General features: G+C 46.7%; 1 protein-coding gene across 1 annotated transcript in view; it reads right to left on the bottom strand.

The window, feature by feature from the left end:
* LOC124711434 (putative fatty acyl-CoA reductase CG8306) overlaps window positions 1-2,618 on the bottom strand; it is a 173,227-nt gene extending 170,609 nt beyond the window's left edge. Inside the window, exon 1 of the mRNA XM_047241503.1 lies at window positions 2,516-2,618. The gene's annotated coding sequence lies outside the window, so the exon portion shown is untranslated. The remainder of the gene's footprint in view (window positions 1-2,515) is intronic.
* Window positions 2,619-16,142: the final 13,524 nt, after the last annotated feature.

Below are 16,142 nucleotides of genomic sequence, written 5' to 3'. Positions count from 1 at the left end.
AATTCCGGTACTCTGATGAAGCACTTTGTTTATTTTGAGAGTTAAAAAATTAAAAAAAATGAGACAACTTGTTTTATTCAGTGATTACTTCAATTTTAATACTTAACTAACGACACAGAAATCATGATTTTTAAAAGGATATCACGATTTGTGTGTCATTAGTGTCGTAAAAATGTCAGAGAAGAGACGCACGTTACTGATAATTTTTCTCGGAGACAGTGTTCTGCGGAACAGAGTTTGGGAGACCCTGCCCTGGACATTTACGCTGTCAACTTAATAAGTGTAAAATCATTCTACGTCAAACTCAACTGCTTTAATAAAGCGAGTAGTCGTTTCATAAATAAGACACTTAAGGACGAAAGAAACTCTCGCATAATTTGTTGCTTCCAAGTCACATAGCTAGACGAAACTCGGGTCGTATGTAGAAAGAACTGCTACAGTGAAATATAAAAAGTAACTGAAAGAAATGTGCAGTGAGACCGAGAGAAATAACACTTTTATTCGAGACAATAATTACTCTGAAGGCACTGCAATTTATGACGGTCACTTGGGCATCACAAAAGGCGGTGAATGCTTCGTAACAGGGTCTGTGAGTGCCACGGGCGGCAGCGGACGATCTGCAAGGTGGTGTGGTCGCATGCGGGCCACAAGGTATGTAACGAGTTCTAGCGGTGGGGCGTTCCGTTCTTCCACCGGCGCGGTTGAGAAGTGATCGACGGATTTCGACGCACGTGAACGTGCCGCAATACTGCTGCCCAATGCAGTCTACACTTGCTCGATGTGCTTTATGTCGTGGGAAAGCGCAGGCCAATTCACGCGCCGAATATACCTCTGGTTCCAAGGGCTTCTACACCTGCGCCCTTCGATGCGATCGCGCTTTCTCATCCATCAAACCTGGAGATGTGCTTAAGACGACTTAATTGTGTACACAGGCGATAATAATTTCACGTGGCTCCACGAGGTTTTGCAGGTCTTTCTACTGGACACCACGCCGGCGATTTATGTGTCGCTAACTTGCCGCAGTTCTGCAGCCGCGGAAGAGGGACCTACAGTTCAACTGCGTGTTGTTTCCGGCGACACCTAACGTACTTGAGAGTTTAACGCTACTCAAAGGGAGGAATGAAAAATCCGTTGTCCGAGAGAGATTCGATGCCACGACTTGTCTGTTTTTAGGCGAGCGCTCAACCTCTAGACTTAGAGGCCCCCTGACTACATACATTTCGCTTATAGATTTTGCAGGTTGATTTTGCGAGTATCAGAACATGTGCCATCTACGGTTTTATCTTTCGATTGCGTTGACTTATGAGGTTAAATTTTTCACGCCGCCGAGGGACCTAGACCTTAGCATGTGACATAAATGTCAGCTTGATACCTCAAAAAAATGGTTCAAATGACTCTGAGCACTCTGGGACTTAACATGTGAGGTCATCAGTCCCCTAGAACTTAGAACTACTTAAACCTAACTAACCTAAGGACATCACACACATCTATGACCGAGGCAGGATTCGAACCTGAGACCGTAGCAGTGGCGCGGTTCCGGACTGAAGCGCCGAGAACAGCTCTGCTGCTTGATACCTCTACCCAATTCTGACTAGAAAGGGTGTTACCAGAGTGGCGGACGGACAGAGGTGATCCGTTTCTACCGATTCAGGTGCGGAATCGTAAAAAGGAGTTCCGAATTCACCCCTCAAAAGACGCATAGGGGAAGGAACAGAGGATAACAATGACGTTGGTCGGAGTGTGCCGTGTTCAGAGGTTTAGAGGTCAGTGCAACATTATGCCTCCCCACACCTATACCACCAAAACGATCATGTTCCACACGGTTCCTGGGTGCATTGCGTCTTACAACTTCTCGCCATGTGAGGATACGTGTAGCACTGTCGAACGTGTCGAACAAATCAAATGTGATCTGTCATAAGGTGTTCAAGAACTCAGTCGTAACACATGCTACCGTGGAAACCATTCGTTTCTGGACATACATTCACTAGGATTATTTGCTTGTTTCATTCTCTTCTACCCGCCCTTTTCGTCCGAGCTGCCGGAGATGGTGGTTGTGTGTGCGTGAGGTGTGCTTGCTTGTGTGAATGAGTGTGTGTATGTTTTCTTCTCTGAAGAAGGCTTTGACGAAACCTAATGTGTAAGTGTCCTTTCGTTGTGCCCGTTTGCAACTCAGCGTGTCGTCCTTACGGTGTGTAGCAATCTACCTTTTCCTTGTATTGTTCACCTTGCGTCTTCCGACAGCCACTCGACGCGACACCATCCCATAAACCAAAGAAGATTCAGCAAACAGCCGCAGACTGTTGCCCATCCTGTCCGCAAGATCGTTTGCGTAAATAGAAAACAATGGCTGTCCTGCCACACTTGCCTGGGTCACTCCTATACCCTTGTCTTTGATGAACACTCCCCATCGTGGTCAACGCTCTGGGTTCTGTTATGTGACGGATTTTAACGCTGCTCCTTGTTTGTGTGCGCCTCAGGCTTTTGAAAATGGAGAAACGGAAAAGTTGTGACTCACCTGCGGCAGTGGCTGGAAGGCGTCGCGTACCGTAGCGCGTTGCGTGGCGGCGTGACCTGCGGCGGAATGCCGATGCGTGCTGCCAGAGCTCAGAGACTGCGTTTTAGCTGCCGGCGACGCGACGGCAGAGCACGTGCGTGGTGGAGGGGGCCTGCGGAAGGGGGAGGGAGGGCGGGGCGGGTGGCGGCCTGGCCTGCTGCTCTGGGTCGACCGCGAGCGTCCTCGTGCAAGCGACTCCTACAAGCGTGCTCAAACCCACATCGCCTGCACACAGTGCAGCATGTCCGTAAAAGAATGTTTCTGTCACTGCGAGCGGGAAAAAACGCTGTTCAGATACGGCTAAAGGAGCGTACATACCAGGCCAACGAACGACAGAGCCTCGACTCACGGAGCGAGGTGGCGCAGTGGGTAGCACTGGATTCGCACTCGGCAGGATCACAGTTCAAACACGCATCCGGCCATCCTGACTTAGGTTTACCGTGACGTCCTTAAAATGCGTCAGCCAAAGGTTCCTTTGAGAGGGTGCGGCCGATTACCTTCCTCATACTTCCCCAATCCGATGGGACCGATGACCTCGCTGTTTGGTCCAACAGCCAACCAGCCAATCAAGCTTGGATTCGGCCGAACGTTGGTCGACCGAGCGGTCTGAGGCGCTGCAGTCGTGGACTGTGCGGCTGGTCCCGGCGGAGGTTCGAGTCCTCCCTCGGACATGAGTGTGTGTGTCTGTGTTTGTCCTTAGCATAATTTAGGTTAAGTAGTGTGTAAGCTTAGGGACTGATCACCTTAGCAGTTAAGTCCCATAAGATTTCACACACATTTCAACATTTGAACGCTGGTCGCCAATGCATTCGGTTTCTCATTTACACCAAACTTGCGACTTGGGGCCAAGGGTTTCAGCCACATGCAATCGTTTTCGGCTCTGATAACACGCATACGTTGCTCACGTTTTGCTACCGTTATAAAGTAGTACTTTAACTACAGTTTCACCGGGCGGCATTACGATGGAAGGAGAGAACGTAGCAGTCGTCACATGGGCAGCATTTAGGCGTATTTTTCTGCAAGAAGCTGACCATCAGAAAAACACGAAGGACGAACGACGCTGGTGGACAGAACACAATAAATACATTCTTTTAGCGATTGCAGCCATTGCCTGCAGGGAAAACATCGACTGTTGAAATTAAGTTTCCAGGACAGCCACAAGTCACACTCCGTAGGTTTTATTGACTTGTCTCACTCTTTAATTTGACAGTCAACTACTGTTCTTTAAACTTGAAATTGCGTAGTTTCTGATGATGTTTTTGTTAAATTAAAGAGCGAAACCGACCAATGAAAGAACGACTTTTGGCTGTCCTGAATAATTTAAAATAATTTAAATAAGGTATAGTTGCTGAACAGTTCAGAGAAAATTTGAGTCTCGTAACAAATAAATCCCCCATCATACGGTTATAGTTGGTGGGAACTTCAACCTTCCCTCGATATGTTGGCAAAAATACTTGTTCAAAACCGGTGGTAGGCAGAAAACATCTTCCGAGATTGTCCTAAATGCTTTCTCTGAAAATTATTTCGAGCAGTTAGTCCGCGAACCCACGCGAATTGAAAATGGTTCCGAAAACACACTTGACCTCTTAGCCACAAACAATCCAGAGCTAATAGAGAGCATCACGACTGATACAGGGATTAGTGATCACAAGGTCGTTGTAGCTAGGCTCAATACCGTTTCTTCCAAATCCACCAGAAACAAACGCAAAATAATTTTATTTAAAAAAGCGAATAAAGTGTCGCTAGAAGCGTTCCTCAGAGACAATCTCCATTCCTTCCGAACTGACTATGCAAATGTAGACGAGATGTGGCTCAAATTCAGAGTTATAGTAAAAACAGTAATTGAGAGATTCATACCTCATAAATTGGTAAGTGATGGAACTGACCCCCCATGGTACACAAAACAGGTCCGAACGCTGTTACAGAGGCAACGGAAAAAGCATGCGAAGTTCAGAAGGACGCGAAATCCGGAGGACTGGCTAAAATTTACAGACGCGAGAAATTTGGCACGGACTTCAATGCGAGATACCTTTAATAGGTTCCACAACGAAACATTGTCTCGAAATTTGGTAGAAAATCCGAAGAAATTCTGGTCGTATGTAAAGTACACAAGCGGCAAGACGCAGTCAATACCTTCGCTGCGCAGTGCCGATGATACTGTTACCGACGACAGTGCCGCTAAAGCGGAGTTATTGAACGCAGTTTTCCTAAATTCCTTCACCAGGGAAGAAGAATGGAATATTCCAGAATTTGAAACACGAACAGCTGCTAGCTGCTAGCATGAGTTTCTTAGAACTAGATACCTTAGGGGTTGCGAAGCAACTCAAATCGCTTGATACGGGCAAGTCTTCAGGTCCAGATTGTATACCGATTAGGTTCCTTTCAGATTACGCTGATACAATAGCTCCCTACTTAGCAATCATATACAACCGCTCGCTCACCGATAGATCTGTACCTACAGATTGGAAAATTGCGCAGGTCGCACCAGTGTTTAATAAGGGTAGTAGGAGTAATCCATCGAACTACAGACCTATATCATTGACGTCGGTTTGCAGTAGGGTTTTGGAGCATATATTGTATTCAAACATTATGAATCACCTCGAAGGGAACGATCTATTGATACGTAATCAGCATGGTTTCAGAAAATATCGTTCTTTTGCAACGCAGCTACCTCTTTATTCGCACGAAGTAAAGGCCGCTATCGATAGGGGATCTCAAGTTGATTCCGTATTTCTAGATTTCCGGAAGCTTTTGACACCGTTCCTCACAAGCAACTTCTAATCAAGCTGCGGGCCTATGGGGTATTGTCTCAGTTGTGCGACTGGATTCGTGATTTCCTGTCAGGAAGGTCGCAGTTTGTAGTAATAGACGGCAAATCATCGAGTAAAACTGAAGTGATATCAGGTGTTCCCCAGGGAAGCGTCCTGGGACCCCTACTGTTCCTGATCTATATAAATGACCTGGGTGACAATCTGAGCAGTTCTCTTAGGTTGTTCGCAGGTGATGCTGTAATTTACCGTCTAGTAAGGTCACCCGAAGACCAGTATCAGTTGCAAAGCGATTTAGAAAAGATTGCTGTATGGTGTGGCAGGTTGACGCTAAATAACGAAAAGTGTGAGGTGGACCACACGAGTTCCAAAAGAAATCCGTTGGAATTCTATTACTCGATAAATAGTACAATTCCCAAGGCTGTCAATTCAACTAAGTACCTGGGTGTAAAAATTACGAACAACTTCAGTTGGAAAGACCACATAGATAATATTGTGGGGAAGGCGAACAAAGGTTGCGTTTCATTGGCAGCACACTTAGAAGATGCAACAAGTCCACTAAAGAGACAGCTTACACTACACTCGTTCGTCCTCTGTTAGAATATTGCTGCGCGGTGTGTGATCCTTACCAGGTGGGATTGACGGAGGACATCGAAAGGGTGCAAAAAAGGGCAGCTCGTTTTGTATTATCACGTAATAGCGGAGAGAGTGTGGCAGATATGATACGCGAGTTGGGATGGAAGTCATTAAAGCAAAGACGTTTTACGTCGCGGCGAGATCTATTTACGAAATTTCAGTCGCCAACTTTCTCTTCCGAATGCGAAAATATTTTGTTGAGCCCAACCTACATAGATAGGAACGATCATCAAAATAAAATAAGAGAAATCAGAGCTTGAACAGAAAGGTTAGGTGTTCGCTTTTCCCGCGCGCTGTTCGGGAGTGGAATGGTAGGGAAATGGTATTATTGTGGTTCGATGAACCCTCTGCCAAGCACTTAAATGTAAATTGCGGACTAATCATGTAGATGTAGATGTAGATGTATCGCCCCCTTCCACTTGTTAATCCATCAAATTGCTAGAAGAAAGACAATTGAATGTGTCATTATACACCCAAGTTTGTTTACTATATGTGTCAAGGCCATGTTTTGTAATAACTTTATGTAAAACGTAAAAAATAATGATAATACAAAAAGTAGCATTCCTTTTTTACGAGAATGGTGATCCAAATATGCCCCTATGTATTAAAGGCACACAAAACTTTGACAGTTGGTAATTAAGCTGGAAAATACATAAGAACTTGCAAAAATTAATTAATACTAGAAAACTCTCGAGTAATAACATTTAAGTTTAAAAAAAGAGTGCAAATACATGTAGTTTTACGTGAAATTCGTCCATTCCAGTTTTCATGGCTCCAGAAAAAGCACTGTATGCACCGAACCCATTTTTGTCCTTTGTTGTCCTCCGAATAGAGTTTGTCACTGGGCGTTTTGCGTCTTCACCGCCGTCGCTTTCCTCACTAACATCTACTTCACCAGAATTTGAATCTTGTTCAGCAACAGAATCTTCATGGGAAGCAACTTTTCTTTTCCCCCTTTGGTTTGCACAACCTATCTGTCTTCTTTCTTGCACATGATTCCTCCTTGTCTTGCTTCCTCTGACGTGACTTCACAATAATATTTTTGTGAGTTGAGCGTGTGCCAAGGGTACCTGAACCTCGTCGGGTAGAAGTGCATGGTTTGACAAGAGGCATAGGTGATATGGTACGATTAGCAAACTTCTGGAGAAGGATATGGTTGCATGAAATGTGAGTCCAAGATGTTTTCATCCTGAATTCCTCTGAATTCCCATGGATCTAAACCCATTGATAGCCATTGACACGTTTGCATCTCTTGTGTAAGTACGACCCAACAGACCACCTATTTGATAATGAGTAACAACTCTATTTTACTGAGCATCCAACTTCTTTTCAATTTCTTGGGTGTAGTATGATTTTAATGGGAAAATAAAAGAAACGTACAAAGGTGGCATTTTATCAGTGCAGCGCGGAGTCAGGTAAACTATGGAAACACCAATATCTCGGCCAGGCTGAATAACGTCGATGTTACGAGTGTGTGTCATGTGGCCGTCTAAAATCAGGAGCAATGGATCGTCTTTGGATGGTTTGACTGTGTTAATGAAGTACTGGAACCACTTTGTGAACAACTTCAGCTGTATCCATACAGAAGGTTGATTCGCCCAGATTGTACCTGCAGGAGTTCAATCTAGTATTCAACCTTGAAGTTCTTGTGTGGAAAAATCATCATGGACGGAATAAACTGTCCATATGCGGACATGCACGTTATAAGATTTACAAGTGACCCATGTCCAGCGGAAGACCATTAGTGAACTTGACATATGCCTCTTACAGCAACAATTTTTCTACATTTATGCTGAACTATCGTCAAGCCTGTTCCATCAACATTAAAGATTTTCATAGGATTTTGTTTTGTTTTCACCATTTCTCGTTTTAGAGTCGAAAAAAAGCTGTCCACATTCTATTTTGAGAATTTGTTGATTCTAGCTTTAGACTGCAGCTGCTGTGTTGTGAAGGAGATATCTGGAAGGTGTCTCACGAACAAAAAAAAAATGTTTCAAATGGCTCTGAGCACTATGGGACTTAACATCTGAGGTCATCAGTCCCCTAGAATTTATAACTAGCTAAACCTAACCAACCGAAGGACGTCACACATATCCATGCCCGAGGCAGGATTCGAACTTGCGACCGTAGCGGTCGCGCGGTTCCGGACTGAAGCGCCTAGAACCGCTCGGCCACACCGACCGGCCTCTCAGGAACAGTTGCAACCATTTCTTACTTGCGAGTTCTTATTGAGACTTAAGAGGATACTCAGTATTATTTATAGTGGTTAGCTGAAAAGCTATACGTTTAACATCATCTGCATGTAACCCATAATAATTGTTCTACACTGTTTTATAGTACTTGACGTGCCGAGTCTCTATCTTCTCCGGAGGTAAAATAATTTTACTCCTAGACTAACATTCAAAACGTCTCCGGATTCTGCATTTTGCGACTTTAGAGTCTTCAAATACGTCATCAATATTGTTCTCGGTAACCCAGGTTTACGTATGCTTGTTTAACAGTCATATTTTCCTCTTGAGCAACTTTAATTTCATTGAACATTGCATTTTTATCATAGTTTCGTCCTTTTGCCGTATGAAAATAGGAAGAGAAACTATTTGATGATATGATAAGCTATTTACCCAAATATGGCCGTGGGTCCATAATTAGATCCGGCATGGAGGCCATATTAGGAGCACGGCAAGCATTGCATATGGCGCGTGATTGCCAACGGTACAGTTGATATAAAATATGTTCAACAAATCCAAAATGAAGCAAAGAATGTTGACTGCCTGTGATTCTCTAGCTAAAAAATGGTTCAAATGGCTCTGAGCACTATGGGACTTAACTGCTTAGGTCATCAGTCTCCTAGAACTTAGAACTACTTAAACTACCTAAGGACATCACACACATCCATGCCCGAGGCAGGATTCGAACCTGCGACCGTAGCGGTAGCGCGGTTCCAGACTGTAGCGCCTAGAACCGCTCGTCCACCACCGCCGGCTCTCTAACTAAAACGTGGCAAAAACTTACCTTTGCTTGGAAAAGAACACGCAAGATTCCGGACTGTCACAGGAAAGCTTCTTGTTTCATACACTCTTCGTAGCTCTCCAGCACATTCTGAATAACTTCACAGTAATACCGCATGATTGCGCCACTTGCTGGAGAGCTTAGATAGGGTGGCCATTTTTGGATAAGGGACCATATTCGGGGACTTTACTTTACAGACAATTTCTAAAGACATAATTCGCTACTGAACCAACGAACATTCGAACAATCGCCAATGCTTTGATGTTTCCACCAGTAGATAGAATTGCAACCAAGGCCAATAGCTTCGTTGGTTCCAGTGTACAGTACGTACATACTAAGCAAATCTCGGTCAACGAAGCGGCTGTCTATCGTTCGTCGGTCTTCGTTGGTCTGTGTGCACACGCCTTAACATGCCACAGTGCCAGAGGGATGAAGCTTTGATTGCAGAGTTTTAGGAAAAGCTGAAAGACTACAGATGTTTCTGAGACACTTCGTGCGGGATGTATAACGACAGAGATGCTGGATTTGTTTCATTTTTTAACGATTTCGTTATAGTTTCATGTCGCACACAGAGACAGTGGCCGCGCGGGGTAGCCGCGTGGTCTGGGGAGTCTTGTCACGGTCCGCGCGGCTCTCCCCGTCGGAGCTTCGAGTCCTCCATCGGGCATGGTTGTGTGTGTCGTCCTTAGCGTAGGTTGTATTGTATTGCATTGTATGGAACTGGGCCTAGAAACGACGCAGAGGCTTCGTCCTCGCCGTAGCCTGCAGTGTACACAACCCCACAACAGGCTACAGCAGTCGACTCACCCCACCGCCGCCCAGGGTTATTGTGCGGTTCGGCCCCCAGTGGACCTCCCCTCCCGCCCCCCCCCCCCCCCCACCCCGGGAACGTCTCAGACCAGACGCGTGTAATCCCAATGTTTGCGTGGTAATTATGGAGTACACGTACGTGGAGAAAGTGTTTGCGCAGCAACTGTCGACATAGTGTAAGAGGCGGAATAAGGGGAACGAGCCTGCATTCACCGAGGCAGGTGGAAAACCTCCTTAAAAGCCATCCACAGACTGGCCAGCACACCGAACCTCGACACTAATCCGCCGGGCGGATTCGTGCCGGGGATCGGCACACCTTGCCGCTCTGAAAGCAGTGCGTTAGACTGCACGACTATCCGAGCGGGCTTAGCGTCAGTTACTTTATGTTATATTAAATAGTGTGGAAGCTTAGGGACCGATGACCTCAGAAATTTGGTCCTATAATACCTAACCAGAAATTTCCAATTTTTTTGAGAGACAGTGAAAGATATGTATCTTATGAATAAAAATCGGTCGATTGTCTGTATTTCTGTTTGAGCCATGGTAATAATTTGCTGTTTTGAAGAGCGCGCCGCAGCGTGTTGTGTGAAGCAGTCGCCCTCCGTAGCTTTGGTGTCTCCCTCTGGTGGGAAAGGGGAAAGGTTGCCTGTTCACGTGCATTTAAGGGGCGCTATGAGCTCGGCAGGGGGTCAAACCTCCCCCTCCTGTTCACCTTCTCCAGTTCGCTGATGACACCGCCTTCCTAGCCCTTTATCCTACCCTTCAACGGTCCCAACGTACCCTCCAAACCCACCTTGACCAATTTACCGCTTGGTGCAACCAGTGGTTCCTCCGTGTTAATCCCTCCGAGACCCAGGCGATCATCATAGGCCACACCACCCACTCCTTCCGCCTCCATGATTTCTACCCCACCATTTATGGCCATCCTATCCACCTCACTCCTACCCTCAAATACCTTGGCCTCACATTCGACTGCCACCTCACCTGGACTCCCCATCTCCTTACCATCCAAAACAAAGCTCACAACCACCTCCGCCTCCTGAAACTCCTGTCCGGCTGGATGTGGGGTCTGCATCCTTCCACCATCCTTCACACCTACAAATCCTTGATCTGCCCCATCCTTCGTTATGCCAGCGTTGCTTGGATTTCCGCCCCTCCCTGGTTCTATAAAGCTCTCCAAATCCTTGAATTCCATGCGCTCCACCTCGCCTTCCGCATCCGCCTTCCGTCCCCCATGCGCATCCTCTATGACCTCATCCCCTTCCCCCACCTTCTCCTTTTCCTTGAACACATCTGCACACTATATATTGTCCGCCACCTTGATCCCCCTCACCCCCTGGTGTCTCCCTTCCTCTCCACCACTAACCAGTTGCCGCGCCTTTACCGTTGTGTCCCACCCTCTCTCCATCTCAACACCCTCCATCTCCTTTCCCAACACAACTGCCACCGTCTACCCCTCCCGGATGATGAGTTTTGCCCTGACATCTAACCTTCCTACCAACTCTAACCCCATCTTCCTGCCTCCTCCTCAGGGCCCCCTCTCCTCCCCCTCCCTCCTCCTGAGCGGCTTCCCCCTCCTACTCCCCCTCCCTCTCTTGTGCCTCCTTTCAGTGTCTCTGCACTCCCTCCTGCCCTGTCTTCCCTCTTCCTCTCCCGCCCCACGTGTCTCCTGCCTCTTCGTGAACCCACTGATGCCCGTCCTCTCTTCATCGCGCCACTTCCCCAGCTGCCCCATGCTCTCCCCTCCTTTTCCATCCTCTATGACCTTTCCCTCGGCAGGTCCCACCTGGCAGTTTTATTCTTCGTCGTGTGTGCTCCAAGTGGGTTTTAAGTGTGTTGTTCCAAAGTGTTTTTAATACTGTGGCCGACCTTTAACCTGTGCATGTGCATTCAGTGTCTTCTCTGTGTTTTAAGAATCGCCAACTGTGTTTTTTAACTTTCTGGTGACTTTTTTAACTGTCCCCCATCAACGTCTCCATGTCCATGTATTTTTACCTCCATTTTCTCCCCTTACTCTGTTTTATGTTCCCCTTTTTTATCTCCTTATATATGTATCATTTTATTCTTGTTTTAGTTGTCGTGTCACTTGGCTGAAGAGTGGCGGATTGTGCCGCTGACAGCTCTCCCCTGCCCATATGGGGCAGGGGAATGAAATCACAATAAATAAAAAAAAAAGAAACTCGGAAGGCGGTCAGTCGGAGTGAGGCTGGGTCAGTCTCGCATCACCAGTTGCTGGTCTGTCTCTCATTCACACGTGTGCGGCAGTTAGTGTCTGTCTGTCGTTGGAGTGCTACTATGTCTGTCATTTAGATCAAATTTTAAAACCAGGAAATGAGAGTCTTGGCGCTCCGCCAGTAACAGAACCCAGCTAGTGGTCGCCTGGTCGGGGCTGAGTTCCTGTATCTGAGTCTGCGTGTCAGCCCGCCAGTCTGATCGAGTTGCTCAGGCAACGGTCATTGGCGGTTGGATCGATCAGTTGGTTGGTCTCGCACTGAGACACAAGATGACTTGTCCATCTTGAGCGTCGAAGCATGTGAGGTCCCCACGTGAGTCCAGTGGGCCACGCCGTATAGAAAGGGGTAGTGGCTTCGCGGTCAACACGAGAGCAACAGGAGTCAAACTATGACATCGGGCTGACTGGTGTGAGCTGCGATGCCATGAGACGGGAGATTGGTCTTCCTGCGTACGTTGAAGCGGCTGGCAGCGGACAGTTCGGGAGAGTGCTTTGGTGGTGCTGCGACAGGTCTTCGCCTGAAATCACAGTTTATTAGAAGTTAAGTGTCTGGTGATATGCTGTTCATTTACTTGTTAAATTTTACTTGTTCTCTTGGTCAGTCTCTCGTCCCCAGCTTGCTCGTCTGTCTCTCGTCAGCATTTGTTAAGCAGTTAGTGTCTGTCTGTCTGTCTGCCTCTGTCATGTTTGTCGGATTCGGTTTAACGAATTTATAGAATTAAGGTAAAGGCCGAATTCCTGAAATATGTTTTTATTTTGCCTATCATCTTGCGAGGCGGTATATGTGTAATGTAGAGCATGTTGTACACCTTATGTAAGTCTGAATTTCATGAGTTTTATTTAAATAGTCATTTTTATAAAGTTGCCACCCTTCCACCATAAGAGCCCTTTTAAAAACTAATTGCATCCACTATTGCAGTCGCTTGCCAGCAAATAAAGGATGCTTGCCTCAGACCTTTCTTTCCCTCCTCCCCAGAGATGTGATACCAAATCTCCCTCAAATAGCTGCACCAAGCCTGCTTGAACAAAAAAGAAGGCAAGTTATAACTTGCTGATATGGCATTCTGAGTTTCTATTGGTCCTCTACAAAATAAAGCCCAACCCCCACCACAATCATCATCAGTCTTTGACAGTGCACAGTTGTGTCAGTGTGATTCCTGCAACATGAAATGGTCAGGTAGCAGTGATGCCAGCAGTAGCGGTGGTGGGAAATGGCCAAACTTTGGTCAGTTGCCATGTCTACATCTAAATCTACATATATACTCCGCTAGCCATCAAGCGGTGTGTGGCGGAGGGCACAATTCGCACCAAAGTCATATTTCCAGCCCCCCCCCCCCTCTGTTCCACTAGGGGCTCACGTGAGAGGAAGAAACAATTATCTGAATGCCTCAGTACGAGGTCTTATTTCCCTTATCTTTTAATGGTGACCATTGCGCAATTTGAAAGTTGGTGGTAATAATATATGCTCTGCATCCTCGGTGAAGATTGGATTTCGGAATTTAGTGAGCAGCCCCTTCTCTTTAGCGCAACGTCTATCTGCAAGTGTGTCCTACTTCAAACTTTCTATGAGACTTGTAACGCTCTCGCGATGGCTAAATGTGCCAGTCACAAATCTTGCCACTCTCCTTTGGACCTCCTCAATCTCTTGAATCAGACCCAACTGGTAAGGGTCCCATACAGATGAATAATACTCCCAGACTGGACCAACTAACGTATTGTAAGCTATTGCCTTTGTTGAAGGACTGCATCGCTTCAGGATTCTACCAATAAACCGCAATCTAGAGTTCGCCTTACCTGTTACTTGTGTAATCTGATCATTCCATTTGAGATCATTTCGAATAGTCACACCCAGATGCTTGACGGACGTTACCGCTTCCAAAGACTGGGCATTTATTTTTTACTCATACATTAATGGCGATTTTCGCCTTGTTATATGCAGTAGTTTACACTTACTAATATTGAGAGATAACTGCCAGTCATTACACCATGCATTTATTTTCTGCAAATCCTCATTGATTTGTTCACAACTTCCGTGTGATACTACTTTCCTGTAGACTACATCATCGGCAAACAGTCTCAGGCCGCTGTCAGTATCATCAACCAGATAGTTTATGTAAATCGTAAAAAGCAGAGGACCTATTACGCTGCCCTGGGGCACACCTGAAGTTACGATTGTTTCTGTTGAAGTCACCCCCTTCAGAACGACATACTGCTCCCTGTCTGTTAGAAAACTTTCTATCCAACAACATACGTCATCAGATAGACCGTAAGCGCGCATTTTTTGCAGCCAAACTAATATAGGTATAAAAGGACTGTAGTATGTGACAGATGCAATACTACTGTCACGGTGTAATTTGCTCTGCACCTCTTCTGGCAAGTAGTCTTTATATTATGTAAAAGCACTAGCAGGTATTTATTATTACACATAATTTATTTTTTAATTTTATTTCTAGAAATGTCAGATGAACAATCTTATGTTGCTGTAGATACTTTGGACACCAATTCTAATGATTCTCTCCCATCTATATCAGATGCAAGGGCAATGTTAGAATGGGATTCAGACGAATCTGATGACATTATTACTTATTCAGATGAAGAATCAAATAGAACTATCTCTGACTTACAAATAAAAGAACGATTGAAAAGTGTTCCCTTTAAATGCACAAAAGATATAACAAGTATTAATCCATTGAACTATAGAACTACATCTCGACCTGATGTATTTTCTTTTGAATTAACATGGCGTAAATGTGTTTTTAATTCACACATTCTTCAAGTTATTGGAAAAACAACTTATGATATACACTCCTGGAAATGGAAAAAAGAACACATTGACACCGGTGTGTCAGACCCACCATACTTGCTCCGGACACTGCGAGAGGGCTGTGCAAGCAATGATCACACGCACGGCACAGCGGACACACCAGGAACCGCGGTGTTGGCCGTCGAATGGCGCTAGCTGCGCAGCATTTGTGCACCACCGCCGTCAGTGTCAGCCAGTTTGCCGTGGCATACGGAGCTCCATCGCAGTCTTTAACACTGGTAGCATGCCGCGACAGCGTGGACGTGAACCGTATGTGCAGTTGACGGACTTTGAGCGAGGGCGTATAGTGGGCATGCGGGAGGCCGGGTGGACGTACCGCCGAATTGCTCAACACGTGGGGCGTGAGGTCTCCACAGTACATCGATGTTGTCGCCAGTGGTCGTTGGAAGGTGCACGTGCCCGTCGACCTGGGACCGGACCGCAGCGACGCACGGATGCACGCCAAGACCGTAGGATCCTACGCAGTGCCGTAGGGGACCGCACCGCCACTTCCCAGCAAATTAGGGACACTGTTGCTCCTGGGGTATCGGCGAGGACCATTCGCAACCGTCTCCATGAAGCTGGGCTACGGTCCCGCACACCGTTAGGCCGTCTTCCGCTCACGCCCCAACATCGTGCAGCCCGCCTCCAGTGGTGTCGCGACAGGCGTGAATGGAGGGACGAATGGAGGCGTGTCGTCTTCAGCGACGAGAGTCGCTTCTGCCTTGGTGCCAATGATGGTCGTATGCGTGTTTGGCGCCGTGCAGGTGAGCGCCACAATCAGGACTGCATACGACCGAGGCACACAGCGCCAACACCCGGCATCATGGTGTGGGGAGCGATCTCCTACACTGGCCGTACACCACTGGTGATCGTCGAGGGGACACTGAATAGTGCACGGTACATCCAAACCGTCATCGAACCCATCGTTCTACCATTCCTAGACCGGCAAGGGAACTTGCTGTTCCAACAGGACAATGCACGTCCGCATGTATCCCGTGCCACCCAACGTGCTCTAGAAGGTGTAAGTCAACTACCCTGGCCAGCAAGATCTCCGGATCTGTCCCCCATTGAGCATGTTTGGGACTGGATGAAGCGTCGTCTCACGCGGTCTGCACGTCCAGCACGAACGCTGGTCCAACTGAGGCGCCAGGTGGAAATGGCATGGCAAGCCGTTCCACAGGACTACATCCAGCATCTCTACGATCGTCTCCATGGGAGAATAGCAGCCTGTATTGCTGCGAAAGGTGGATATACACTGTACTAGTGCCGACATTGTGCATGCTCTGTTGCCTGTGTCTATGTGTCTGTAGTTCTGTTAGTGTGATC

This window comes from Schistocerca piceifrons, chromosome 8 (assembly GCF_021461385.2).
Source record: "Schistocerca piceifrons isolate TAMUIC-IGC-003096 chromosome 8, iqSchPice1.1, whole genome shotgun sequence".
Taxonomy (NCBI): Eukaryota; Metazoa; Arthropoda; class Insecta; order Orthoptera; family Acrididae; genus Schistocerca; species Schistocerca piceifrons.
The sequence above is the reverse complement of the archived record's forward strand: the minus strand, read 5'-3'. Positions and strand labels throughout refer to the sequence as shown.